The following is a 13112-nucleotide window of genomic DNA, read 5'->3' as shown; positions in this document are numbered from 1 at the left end:
TGGATGGTGAACGAAGAGAAGGTTGTAACCCTATTTAGAGGATCAAAATACTCAAGGAATCACTGTGCTGAGGCTCACGGGATCACTATACTTGGTTTCGTCAGATGGTTGTACACAAAATCTATGAGGTCATTTCAATATCTGGGGCAGAGTCACGGGTAGGAAGAGACAAAACCAGACTTGTGTCTAGTCAGTCGTCTACACCTCCTTCGACTAGACTTGAAGGGATAGCTAGTGATATGGGTTAGGTTTCATAGGTCCCCGATAAGGAGGGGAAAGGAGATAATCAAAGGGGGTAGGCTAATATCGGCCGGTATATACCTCCAAGGGAGGTAGGTTTGTATCGACCGAAATATACTTCCCAGGAGGAAGATTCACATCAATTGGCATATACCTCAAAGGAGGTAGGCTAATATCGGTCGGGCTATATCTCCAAAGGAGGTAGGTTCGCATCGACAGAAATATGCTTCTCAGGAGGAAGATTCATATCAAGTGGCATCTACCTCAAAGGAGGTAGGCCAATATCGGCTGGGATATACGTCCAAAGAAGGTAGGTTTGTATCGACTGAAATATACTTCCCAGGAGGAAGATTCACATCAATTGGCATATACCTCAAAGGAGGTAGGCTAATATCGGCCTGGCTATACTTCCAAAGGAGGTAGGTTCACATCGACCGAAATATGCTTCCCAGGAGGAAGATTCATATCAAGTGGCATCTACCTCAAAGGAGGTAGGCCAATATCGGCCGAGATATACCTCCAAAGAGGGTAGGTTTGTATCGACCGAAATATACTTCCCAAGAGGAAGATTCATAACAAGTGGCATATACCTCAAAGGAGGTAGGCCAATATCGGCCGGGAGATGTAGGTTTGTATCAATCGAAATATACTTCCCAAGAGGAAGATTCATATCAAGTGGCATATACCTCAAAGGAGGTAGGCCAATATCTGTCGGGATATACCTCCAAGGAGGGTAGGTTTGTATCGACCGAAATATACTTCCCAAGAGGAAGATTCATATCAAGAGGCATATACCTCAAAGGAGGTAGGCTAATATCGGCCGGGCTATACCTCCAAAAAGATAGGTTCGCATCGACCAAAATATGCTTCCCAGAAGGAAAGCCGAGACCGGCCGATTGATCAATACTTGGGAAAGATACTTGATAAAATATAGCCTAGGGCTAGTTAGGATCAGTAACATAGAAGGTTGCCTCATTAACTAAACCTAATCATGATTAACTTCGATCAATATAAGGAATATTGGTACATTAAGTTATCTGCAGCACGAGGGGTGAAACGATAATTAATGAAGATATCTGCAATATGTAACTATATGACAGGAATTATATATTTTGGCGGGAAATGTGTTTTTAGATTTTTTTCACAGGTGCTAAACGACAAAGAAGGTACATCTGGGGTACAAGAAAGATTCCTTAAAAAGTCATTCACCACAAGTACACGGCTTACGTCATCTCATAACAAACTCTAACAAACCGGGGTCCACTTCATGACTATGGAGGTTATATGAAGTGGTATAAAAGGGGGAATCCTCTCCGTTGGCAAGGTAAGTTCACATCATCACTCACATCTAGAACCCTAATTTTGCAACTACTGTTCATCTTCTTCCTCCTTCCTTCTTCCACACCAAGAGAGATCACTGACTTGAGCGTCGGAGGGCCTAGCCAGGGATTCCCACCCCGGTCATAGGTCATTGACGATAGTGTTGGCTGGTTTCTTGTGTGCAGGAAGTCTCGGAAGCTCCGGATCTGGTTTCTCTTCGATTAGCTTTCTCTCTCGTCATCGGGTCTTCGTGCAAGGAGGGCCTTCGGTGACTCTATTTTTTCCGATCTTCTTTGGGTTTCTCGGATCGAGGTTTTCCAGGATTTTTTCTCCATCAACAGTGGGTTTCCTCTTTCGGATCTCTGTTTTGTCCAGCTTCTCAAACAGGATCAAATTTGGCGCCTTCTGTGGGAAGAGATGAAGCCACAAGAGTGGCATGGGCTAGGTTTCATAGGCCCCGATAAGGAGGGCAAAGGAGATAATCAAAGGGGGTAGGCTAATATTGGCCGGTATATACCTCCAAGGGAGGTAGGCTTGTATTGGTCGAAATATGTTTCCAAGGAGGAAGATCCCTCTCAATTGACATCTACCTCAAAGGAGGTAGGCCAATATCGGCCGGGATATACCTCCAAAGAGTATAGGTTTGTATCGACCGAAATATACTTCCCAGGAGGAAGATTCACATCAATTGGCATATACCTCAAAGGAGGTAGGCTAATATAGATCGGGCTATACCTCCAAAGGAGGTAGGTTTGTATCGACCGAAATATGCTTCCCAGGAGGAAGATTCATATCAAGTGGCATCTACCTCAAAGGAGGTAGGCCAATATCAGCCGGGATATACCTCCAAAGAGAGTAGGTTTGTATCGACCGAAACATACTTCCCAAGAGGAATATTCATAACAAGTGGCATATACCTCAAAGGAGGTAAGCCAATATCAGCCAGGATATGTAGGTTTGTATCGACCGAAATATACTTCCCAAGAGGAAGATTCATATCAAGTGGCATATACCTCAAAGGAGGTAGGCTAATATCGGCCGGGATATACCTCCAAAGAGGGTAGGTTTGTATCGACTGAAATATACTTCCTAAGAGAAAGATTCATATCAAGAGGCATATACCTCAAAGGAGGTAGGCTAATATCGGTCGGGCTATACCTCCAAAAAGATAGGTTCGCATCGACCGAAATATGCTTCCCAGAAGGAAAGCCGAGACCGACCGATTGATCAATACTTGGGAAAGATACTTGATAAAATATAGCCCAGGGCTAGTTAGGATTAGTAACATAGAAGGTTGCCTCATTAACTAAACCTAATCATGATTAACTTCGATCAATATAAGGAATATTGGTACATTGAGTTATCTATAGCAGGAGGGGTGAAACGATAATTAATGAAGATATCTGCAATATGTAACTATATGACAGGAATTATATATTTTGGTGGGAAATGTGTATTTAGATTGTTTCGCAGGTGCTAAACGACAAAGAAGGTACATCTGGGGTACAAGAAAGATTCCTTAAAAAATCATTCACCACAAGTACACGGCTTACGTCATCTCATAACAAACTCTAACAAACCGGGGTCCACTTCATGACTACGGAGGTTATATAAAGTGGTATAAAAGGAGGAATCCTCTCCGTTGGCAAGGTAAGTTCACATCATCACTCACATCTAGAACCCTAATTTTGCAACTACTGTTCATCTTCTTCCTCCTTCTTCTTCCACACCAAGAGAGATCACTGACTTGAGCGTCGGAGGGCCTAGCCAGGGATTCCCACCCCGGTCTTAGGTCACTGACGGTAGTGTTGGTCGGTCTCTTGTGCGCATGAAGCTTTGGGAGCTCCAGATCTGGGTGTTCTTCGATCGGATCTCTTCATCGCCATTGGTATCTTGCATCGGGAGGGCACTCTTGTGGCTTCATCCTCTTAGATCCGCTTTGGGTTTCTCGGATCGGCGTTCCATAGGTATTATTCTCCATCGGCAGTAGGTTTTTTCTCCCGGCTCTCCGTTTTGTCCAGCTTCTCAGATAGGATCAAATTTGGCGCTGTCTGTGGGAACTTCACTTGAATCTGAGACTACAGGATGGAAGAGGCCGGAAAATCAAACCTACTCACTATCAGTCGTGAGGATTTCGATTTCCTCATCAATTCCCACGTACGAAAAGCCTTACAACAACAGCAACAACAACTTCAAGCCCACACTGAAGCTACTCTACCAACAGCTCATAATCCAACAATATCAACTACCAAGTGTCGGAAAGGAAAGGAGCCGGAAGAGGAGGAACAGACATATTTTCCTCCAACTGCTGTTTCTCCAACAAGGCATCCATGAGCTTTCCTTCGCACTCCAATGGAGCAGGGGGGTAGAAGGCCCATGTTCCAAGAATCCTCTGACGAAGCACCAGACAAAGAAAAGCGTAAAATTAAAATGATAACTAGTGATAGCTCACCAGAGAAAGTCATCTCCCCATTCTCTCAAAGCGTACTGGATGATCCGCTTCCTAAGCGGTATCAAAATCTTTAGATCGGAGAATACACTGGAACAACAGATCCAGAAGATCATCTGTTGAAATTCGAGAATGTAGCATTATTACAACAATTCTCTGACGGGGTGAAGTGTCGGATGTTTCTCACTACCCTCGGGGTTGCTGCACAACGTTGGTTCAAGAGATTGCCAGAGAAGTCTATTCGGAAATTTAAAGACTTCAAGAAAGTTTTTCTACACCATTTCTCCAGCAACAAGAGGTACCATAAGACTCCTTGGAGCCTAATTTCGATTAAGTAGGCATCCAAGGAGTCCATCCGAGCATACATCAAAAGGTTCAATCAGGTAGCTATTGATGTACCTAATGCTACCACTGAAATATTAGTAAGCACTTTCTCTCAAGATTTTTAAAATAATTTACCAAATTAATGGAAAATGAATTTGAAATGAGTCTGGTAGGTGAACTGAACTATTTCCTAGGTTTACAAATTAAACAAACCAATGATGAAATATATATTTTTCAAACTAAATATGCTAAGGAGTTAATTAAAAAATTTGGAATGGTAAATTCGAAGAATATTAATACACCAATGGCCACCAATATTAAAATTGACTCAGACTTAGAAGGAAAACTAGTAGACTTGAAATACTATCGAAGTGCGATAGGAAGTCTACTGTACCTAATTGCAAGTCGACCGGACATTCTTTTTGTAATAGGTATGTGCGCAAGATATCAATCTTGTGCAAAAGAGTCACACTTAACTCATGTTAAAAGAATACTTAGATATATTAAGGGAACCCTAAATGTAGGACTATGGTACCCTAGGACTTGCACTCTTGATTTAACTGGCTATTCTGACTCAGACTATGCCAGATGCAAGCTAGACAGAAAAAGCACAAGTGGTAGCTGTCAATTTCTAGGTCAGTGCCTAGTAAATTGGTCAAGTAGAAAGCAACATTGTGTTGCTCTATCAACCACTGAAGCTGAGTACATAGCCCTAGGAGAATGTGCATCTCAACTATTATGGATGATGCATACCCTAAAAGACTACCAATTAAAATATCAGAATACTAAAATTTCAATTTACAACATAAATTCGATTAATCTAACCAAAAACCCAATTCACCACTCAAGAACTAAACATATAGAAGTAAAACATCATTTTATAAGGGATCACGTAGCTAGAGGTGATATTGTACTTAACTATGTTGAGTCCAAATCAAACTTAGTTGACATATTCACAAAGCCCTTACCTGAACTTGAGTTCAGTGCACTTAGAAGACAAATAGGAATGTGCTTTGTAGAATAGACCTTATGTTCCTTAACTTCAATCAGCTTCATTCTTGTATCCTTCAAAATCTTATGAAAAATAATGTTTTCAAAATCCCAATTTTACTAGACTTTCAAAAATTTGGACTTAGCCTAGGCACTAACCCTAGAAATCATTTTCCCCTAATTTCTGCCAGAGCATCACACAAGCACACTAGGCATAACTTGGTTGTGTTTGAAAAACTTAAAACAACTGTGAGATGCATAAGGTACAGCCTAGACTTCAAAATGCTTTTTTCTATGCATCGTAGTAAGTCTGGGCGTTAAAAACCAACATTACATTAATCAAATTAAGTCATCCAGTCCTAGTCAAAACTAACTAGATCATTGACTTAACTTGACTAACCAAGTGAAAGTTATTGCCCTCTAGGCAAACAACTAGTAACTAATGGTTAGACACGTGGGCAAGAAAATTAAGTGTGTAATTTTAATAATTTTAAGTTACTCATGCTTGGACTTTAGGACTTCTTGAAATTATGAGAAAATGGCCTTAGTTACAACTTTACAAACCTATCTCTTCTTAAAACACTTTTCAAAATTTAGTATTTTTTTAGTTCAAAATCAAGCTAAGTACTTTTTAACTTTAGCTATATTTTCTAATAATGTTTTCAAAGCTATTTCAACTTTTGCTAAGGCATCTTTTCAAATTTAAACTATCTTTTAAAGGATTTTGTAAAATTTAATGTTTTCAACTAAGTGTTTTTCAAAAGGCTTGTTGAAATTTTAGCTAAGTGACTTCTATAACCGTTTTCAAAATTAGCTAAGCTAAATATTTTTCTCAAAAGTCTTTTTCGAATTGAATTAAGTACTTTTTAGAAAATGCCTTCAAACTTAATCAATTTTGAGAGAAGTTCTATTTCAAATGGAATTAAGCATTTTTCAAAAAAGTTTCTCAAGTTTAGCTAAACTTTTTCTAAATAATTTACCTAAGTACTTCGAATCTATAAGATCTAAGTTTTCGAATCTAGCTAACTTTTCTCAAAAAAGGCTTCTCAAAAGTTACCTACATACTTTTTCGAATGTTGCTAAGTTACTTTTCAAAGTCAAAATAATTTTCTTTAGCTAAAGTTATTTTCAAACTTAATCTTTTAAAGCTATCTTAAAAGATCTCTTCTGGATCCTTAAACAATTACTTAGCTAAAAGTTTTACAAGTCTATCAATTTCAAAAAGCTAAGTCTTTATCCCTCTAGTTATATTAACGTCGTTATCTTTTCTAATCATTTTTGAAAAGTTAAAGCTAAGGCCATTAATCACAAATTTCTTGTTACCCCCTTGTTTATTTTGATGTATGGCAAAAGGGGAAAGTAGGTAAATTCAAAAGCAGAACTTAAAACTTAAACTAAGAAGAGATCTTATTAAGGGGGAGCCTTACATCGTTAAAGTATGTTTTAGCTTAAGTTATGCTCGCATTTAAACTTACTCACTTAAGCTTGCTTATGTTCTTACTTAAAATTTAAAGATCATTTATGCATCTATTTTTCTTAACTTTGAATTTTGATTGCCATAATAAAAAAGGGGGAGATTGTTGGTGCGGGAAGTATCCGACGATCGAACCCAAGTTTTGATAATGGCAAAGGAGTCAAAGTTAAGCTTATTTGTTATTTCATGTGTCTAATTGAGATTGCAGGAAAGACCTAAGTGTTCTTAGGCAAAAGTCCTAGCTGCGGTTAGGCAAGGTGAAAACCCTAGGAGGTGGTAACCCTAGGTCCTAGGGGGTGGTAACCCTAGGTGAAGGAAAACCCTAGGGGGTGGTAACCCTAGGTCCTAGGGGATGGTAACCCTAGGTGGAGGAAAATCCTAAGGGGGGGGGGGTAACCTTAGGTCCTAGGGGGTGGTAACCCTAGGTGGAGGAAAACCCTAGGGGGCGGTAACCCTAGGTCCTAGAGGGTGGTAACCCTAGGCAAAAAGTCCAGTCGGTCTGGAGGACCAGATTGGCACCAGGTAATCTCTCCTAAGGGGAGTGGGTGAGGACGCGTTCCCCGCAAAGGGAACAGTAGGCGTCGGGTCGACCTAGGGTTTCTGATCGGAGATCTAAAGTCAGACCTGGACAGTCCGATGATTGTCACACTCTATATTCATACTGTTATTTATGTGCTAACATTGTCTTGCAGGGTATTTTGTTATTTTGGGACTAACATGTCTTGCAGATACAAAAGGAATAAGCTAAGCCTCGGATGAACAGTGTTCGAGACGCCTCCATGGAGCTTGGAGGTGCCTCGGGTGCAAAGGAGATGAAGTCTGCGCGGCAGAGCTGGAGGCTCCTTGGACTGAGCTGGAGGCACCTTGGACCATAGATTGGAGGCGCCTTGGACGAGAATGGAGGCGCCTTCAAGTGGATCAGAGGAGAAGATTTCAGCGCTGATTCATGCGGCTGACTCGGCTCGTTGGAGGCACCCTCGAGGAGCTTTGAGGTGCCTCCAACAGGTTATTTAAGCAGTCTCGAGCAACACCTTCAAAATATACTTTTCCAAGCCATCTTTGTGCAATGAGCTGCTCAAGAAATGACCTAACAAAGCTACAACTCGAAGCCGACAACCCGAAGCTCTGAATCTACTATTCCTGTTGTTGTTGGTAAATTTAACAGCCTTTTTGTACATAACTTGTAACACCTTTTTCGAAATTATAGTTGTTGCCCAGCGTAAACGCTCAACGAGTATTGACCTTGGAGTAGGAGTCGTCACAGGCTCCGAACCAAGTAAATAGCTTGTATTCGTGTGTTGTTTTCTTTCTATTTCCATTGCATTTACTCGAACGATTTCTGAATCTGAAACACGTGAAAGCCATGAGTGCTATTCACCCCCTTCTCTAGCGCTTCTCGATCCAACACACACCATATAAATAATATTATTTCTCAACTTATTGGGCCTATTGATTTAACGAACTAAATCTCACCCATTGATAAATTAAAGAAATACATAATAAGTATATGTGCTTGTTATTATATCAGGATTAAGAGTACGCACATCCATAATAATAGAGGTTTTGTTCTTTTATGTAGTCAATATATAAAAAAATAACCTCAAATGGTCCTGCTCAATACACACATAGTGTATTAGTGTAATTTTATAGTTAAGATAAACTAATACCAAATTACACTACAACCATTCCAATGGTTTGTCCCATTCCATCTTAGTTGTGAGCTACTATTTATAATTTATAATGAACTGATAACATAATCTTCTGTGTGGCACCACACAACATGTTATCTACAATATAAATTAAATGAACAACTACATTTAACATAAATGTAGACATTTGTCCAATGTGATTCTTAAATAAATGTTTACAAAAAGCTAGACTTTTAGTATACATCCTAACAATCTCCCACTTATACTAAAAGAATATGCTGCCATATATACTGCCATACATCTGATTTCCATCCTCTCAACATGACCATCAAAAGCTCTCGCTGGAAAGGTCTTAGAGAAAGGATCTGCCAAGTTATCTATTGATGTAATCTTGGCGACAACAACCTTTCCTCATATTTGGTGGTACTTGCACTCTATGTGTTTACTTGCCTTATGGGCTCATGGTTCATTCAAGTTTGCTACTACACCACTATTATCACAATACATTATAATAATTTTGGGCAAACAGGAATCACATCTAAGTCCATTATGAAGTTTCTGAGCCATATAGCTTCTATGGCTGCCTTAGAGGCTGCCACATACTCAGCTTCCATGGTGGAGTCCGAAATACATTTCTGCTTAACACTCCTCCATTGTTATGGTTCCACCTCCTAAAGTAAACACAAAACCCCTAGGTTGACTTACTATTGTACATTCTGTCCGAATCTGTGTAGCCCATAAGGAGCAAATTATCTGTTTTGTAAACTAGCATATAATCTTTAGTCCTTATATGCTTTTACGACAGTCCAATGTCCCGTTCCTAGGTTACTTTTGTAACACCCAATAAGATTTTAAGATAAGCATATGAATGTGAGATTTTGCCTTAGAAAAATAATAAGAAGTGAGTTGAAGCAAAAAGAAATAAAATGAAATAAAAAGAAGAGGAGGTCAAGGATTGAACCTTGAACCTCTTATATTATAATTTATAGAATTAATTAGTAGAAACCAATTGGGATAGAGAGAAGATATTGATAGCAAGGAAAGGGAATGCATGATAAAGATAGGAGTAAAGATCTAAGAAGAGGAAGCAAGAAAAGAGCAAGAGAAAGGCAACTTGCCTTCCTCCCTTTCTTTCTCTTTTCCCTCTCTTGCCGTGACATCAAGAGGAGAATTAAGGGGATTCATTCCCCCTTGTTTCATCATGAATGATGAGAATAAATTAGAAAATAAAATAAATAAAAGAAAATAGAAAAAAAAAGGCTAAGGGAGAAGGAAAGCAAAAACCCATTTTTCTACCTCTTCCCCCTTAACATAAAAGAGAGTATGTAAAGAGGAGATTTTATTTTTTCTCTCATTTCTCTCATTCTCTCCTCTCCCTCACCGAACCCTCAGTCCCCTCTCCTCCATCTTCGGCCCCAAGTCAAGGTTTTCTCCTAAGAAAGCCTAAGATACAAGGAGGACTTAGCAAGGGAATCAAGGGAAGGGAACTAGAAGAAGAGGCTACTTCTTCCATCACCACACCTTAGATCCACAAGCAAAAAGGATGAAAGCTTCCCCTCACCTGTGGTACAAGGCGTTTTATGTGCTTTTCGGATTTTATGAGGATTAGAAAACCTAGAATAGAATTTAAGAAAAATTCGGCCAAAGAAGAGTTTTCAAATCTAGGAAGGTTTAAACAAGTCCTCATTTCATGATATTTTTCTATGCTATGTAGGAAGGTTTTCCTTCATGTTTTTATACCTATATGATGCTTGGTCAGAGGAGTACCTAACCCTAGAATTTCGGCCAAAAATATTTTAAAGAGGTTAGGGAAATCATTGTTTAACCAAACTAGTACAAGATTCCCTCCATGAATTACTAAGGGTCTTTTATTGGTTTTTCTTGCTTGAAAGTTACTTGGAACCAAAAGAAATCCACTCATATGTTTCGGCCAAGAAAAGAGCTTAGGGTTAGGAAGACCTTTAAATTTAAGTAACCATGTTTATATGATAGAATATAGAGTTCTCTTAAAGAATTGCATGTTGAATATTGCTAGAAATTCATGAACTCTTCATTAAGATTTTCAGCCATGATAAGATGGATAGCTTAGAAAAGCTTAAACAAAATTTTAACATGCTCAAGACCTCTGTGATATTAAGATATGAAAGTTGTTTAATGCTCTCATGCTTAATTAGGGTATAGAGAATTTAGTTACATGATATATGACATGTAAGATCACAAGGGTCCTAACTTGTTTATGAACCAAATTTGTATATGATGTTCTTAGTAATTTTTGCCATGAAACTTACTTAGGTTTTCCATGCTTTAGGTCACTTAAAACCTAGTTTAGAGATTGGTAGGTTTCGGCCATGAGGAAAAATAAAAGAAAAAGGAAAGAAACCTAGGAAGCCTAAGACACAATTCACATGTATGTTTATTATGTTTGTCCTTATACATGCTATGAAACTTGTATGACTTCCTATGCTTTTAGGCTATTTGAAGCAAATTTAAACACTGATGAGTCTCGGCCAAGTAAGGTTTAAATGACCTAGAGGCCTTAGAATTGAAACCAATTGTGTTAAAAATGCTTCTTATGGAAATATGATAATATGTTGATTGAGTCACATGCTTGTATAATTTTTCTATGACCTAAATGGACCATTGTATGTTTCGACCATGAAGGGATAGATGCCCTAGAAACCCTAGAACAAAAATTAAATATGCTCATGTCACTCAACATGAAATATGATAAGTAGAAAGCTTAAGTTCTCATGCTATATGTTGTTTAATGACCTAAATGAGGCTAGGGTAAGTTTCGGACATACCCATTGTATGATGCCTTATTATGAATTTATACATGATGTTAGTTCAAGTTCACATGCTTGTATGCTTGCTTTTGGCCCTAATGAATACTTGTTAAATTTCGGCCATGACATATGTTAAGGGCTTGAAGAACTTAGGAACTAGCTCAAATATGCTTACTATGTTACTTGGAAAAAATGCTATAAATATGGTTTAAGGTTTCCATGCTTTCATGACATTTGGGACCTTGTTTCACACCTGATAGGGTTCGGCCACATGAAGTTTAGGGACTTGGAGAATTAGAAACCAAGTTAATCATGCTTATAATGCTTCCTATGAAATTGATGTGATGATAATTTAGGTTCCACATGCTTGGAGGTTGTTTTTACCTAAATTGAGATCTAAGGGGGTTCGGCCATGATAAGAACCCAAGGGATTAGGAAGCTTAGAACCCAAGCTAACTATGTTACCATGTTTATTATGATAGTATAATCACATGATACACCCTTATGCTTAAACATGTATGCTTGTGATTTATACTTTCCATGATATGATATGTGGATAGAAATATGCATGCTTTGATGATATGCTATGTACTGAAAATATGCATGCTTTCATGATATGCTATGTGGATAGAAATATGCATGCTTTGATGATATGCTATGTGCTAAAAATATGCATGCTTTCATGATATGCTATGTGGATAGAAATATGCATGCTTTGATAATATGCTATGTGCCTAAAATATGCATGCTCTCATGATATGCTATGTGGTGAAAATATGCATGCTTTTATGATATGATGTATGCCTAAGTGATGCATACTATTTATGATATGATGTATGCCTAAGTGATGCATACTTTTTATGACATGATGTATGCCTAAGTGATGCATACTTTTTATGACATGACATGATGTATGCCTAAGTGATGCATACTATTTATGATATGATGTATGCCTAAGTGATGCATACTTTTATGACATAATGTATGCCTAAGTGATGCATACTTCTATGATATGCTATGTGATTAAATGATGCATTTTTATACATGCTACTTTACTTTGTAAGGCTTGTACCAAGGGTGGGCTCCTAATCAGCCTCTAGACCTTTGGCTGTGTGATCCAGGCTAGTAAAAACAAAGGGATGGGCTCCTTAGTACGCCCCTAGGTCTATGGCTGTGTGATCCTGACCTAGTTCCTAGTATGATTCAAGACTTGCTACCTTGGATATACTTAGGAAGCGTGCATATCTACGTGATTTATCTGTGTGTGGTACAAGCCGGGGCCCTGATTATGTTGATATTATGTTCAAGTATATATGTAAGAAGAAATGGTTTTAAAGATCATGAGACATACACATGTTTTTCGGATACATGTTTTCAAATCATATTGCATATACCTTATGATCATGTTGTGATGATGCTATGATTTATGTTATGACATGATTAGATATGATTATGTTATGTTTCATGCTATGCTTTAAGAGCTTGATATGTCATGCCACCTTATGATGATACTATGATATGCCATGATTAGATATGATTATGTTATGTTTTATGCTATGCTTTAAGAGATGATATGCCATGATTAGTTATGATTTCGTTATGTTGCATGATATGCTTAAAGAGTATGATATGTTATGCCATGACTAGTTGAGATCATGTTATGTTGAGACATTCTTTGATCATGTGATGATTTTCGGTTTTAGTGAGTAGGAAAGGAACTTACTGAGCCATGAGTGCTCATAACTTACTTTCCTTGTACCACAGATAAAGGAAAAAGCTGGATGAGCTAAAGGAGCAGCAGGAGAGGCAAGGAGATGTGTGTGGCAGTGGCTAGGCAACCAAATAAGAACCTGCTTTAAAAACTTTTAAAGAACTATGCT

The sequence above is a fragment of the Zingiber officinale genome, chromosome 3A (genome assembly GCF_018446385.1).
Source record: "Zingiber officinale cultivar Zhangliang chromosome 3A, Zo_v1.1, whole genome shotgun sequence".
NCBI classification, from domain to species: Eukaryota; Viridiplantae; Streptophyta; class Magnoliopsida; order Zingiberales; family Zingiberaceae; genus Zingiber; species Zingiber officinale.
Note: the sequence above shows the minus strand (reverse complement) of the source record.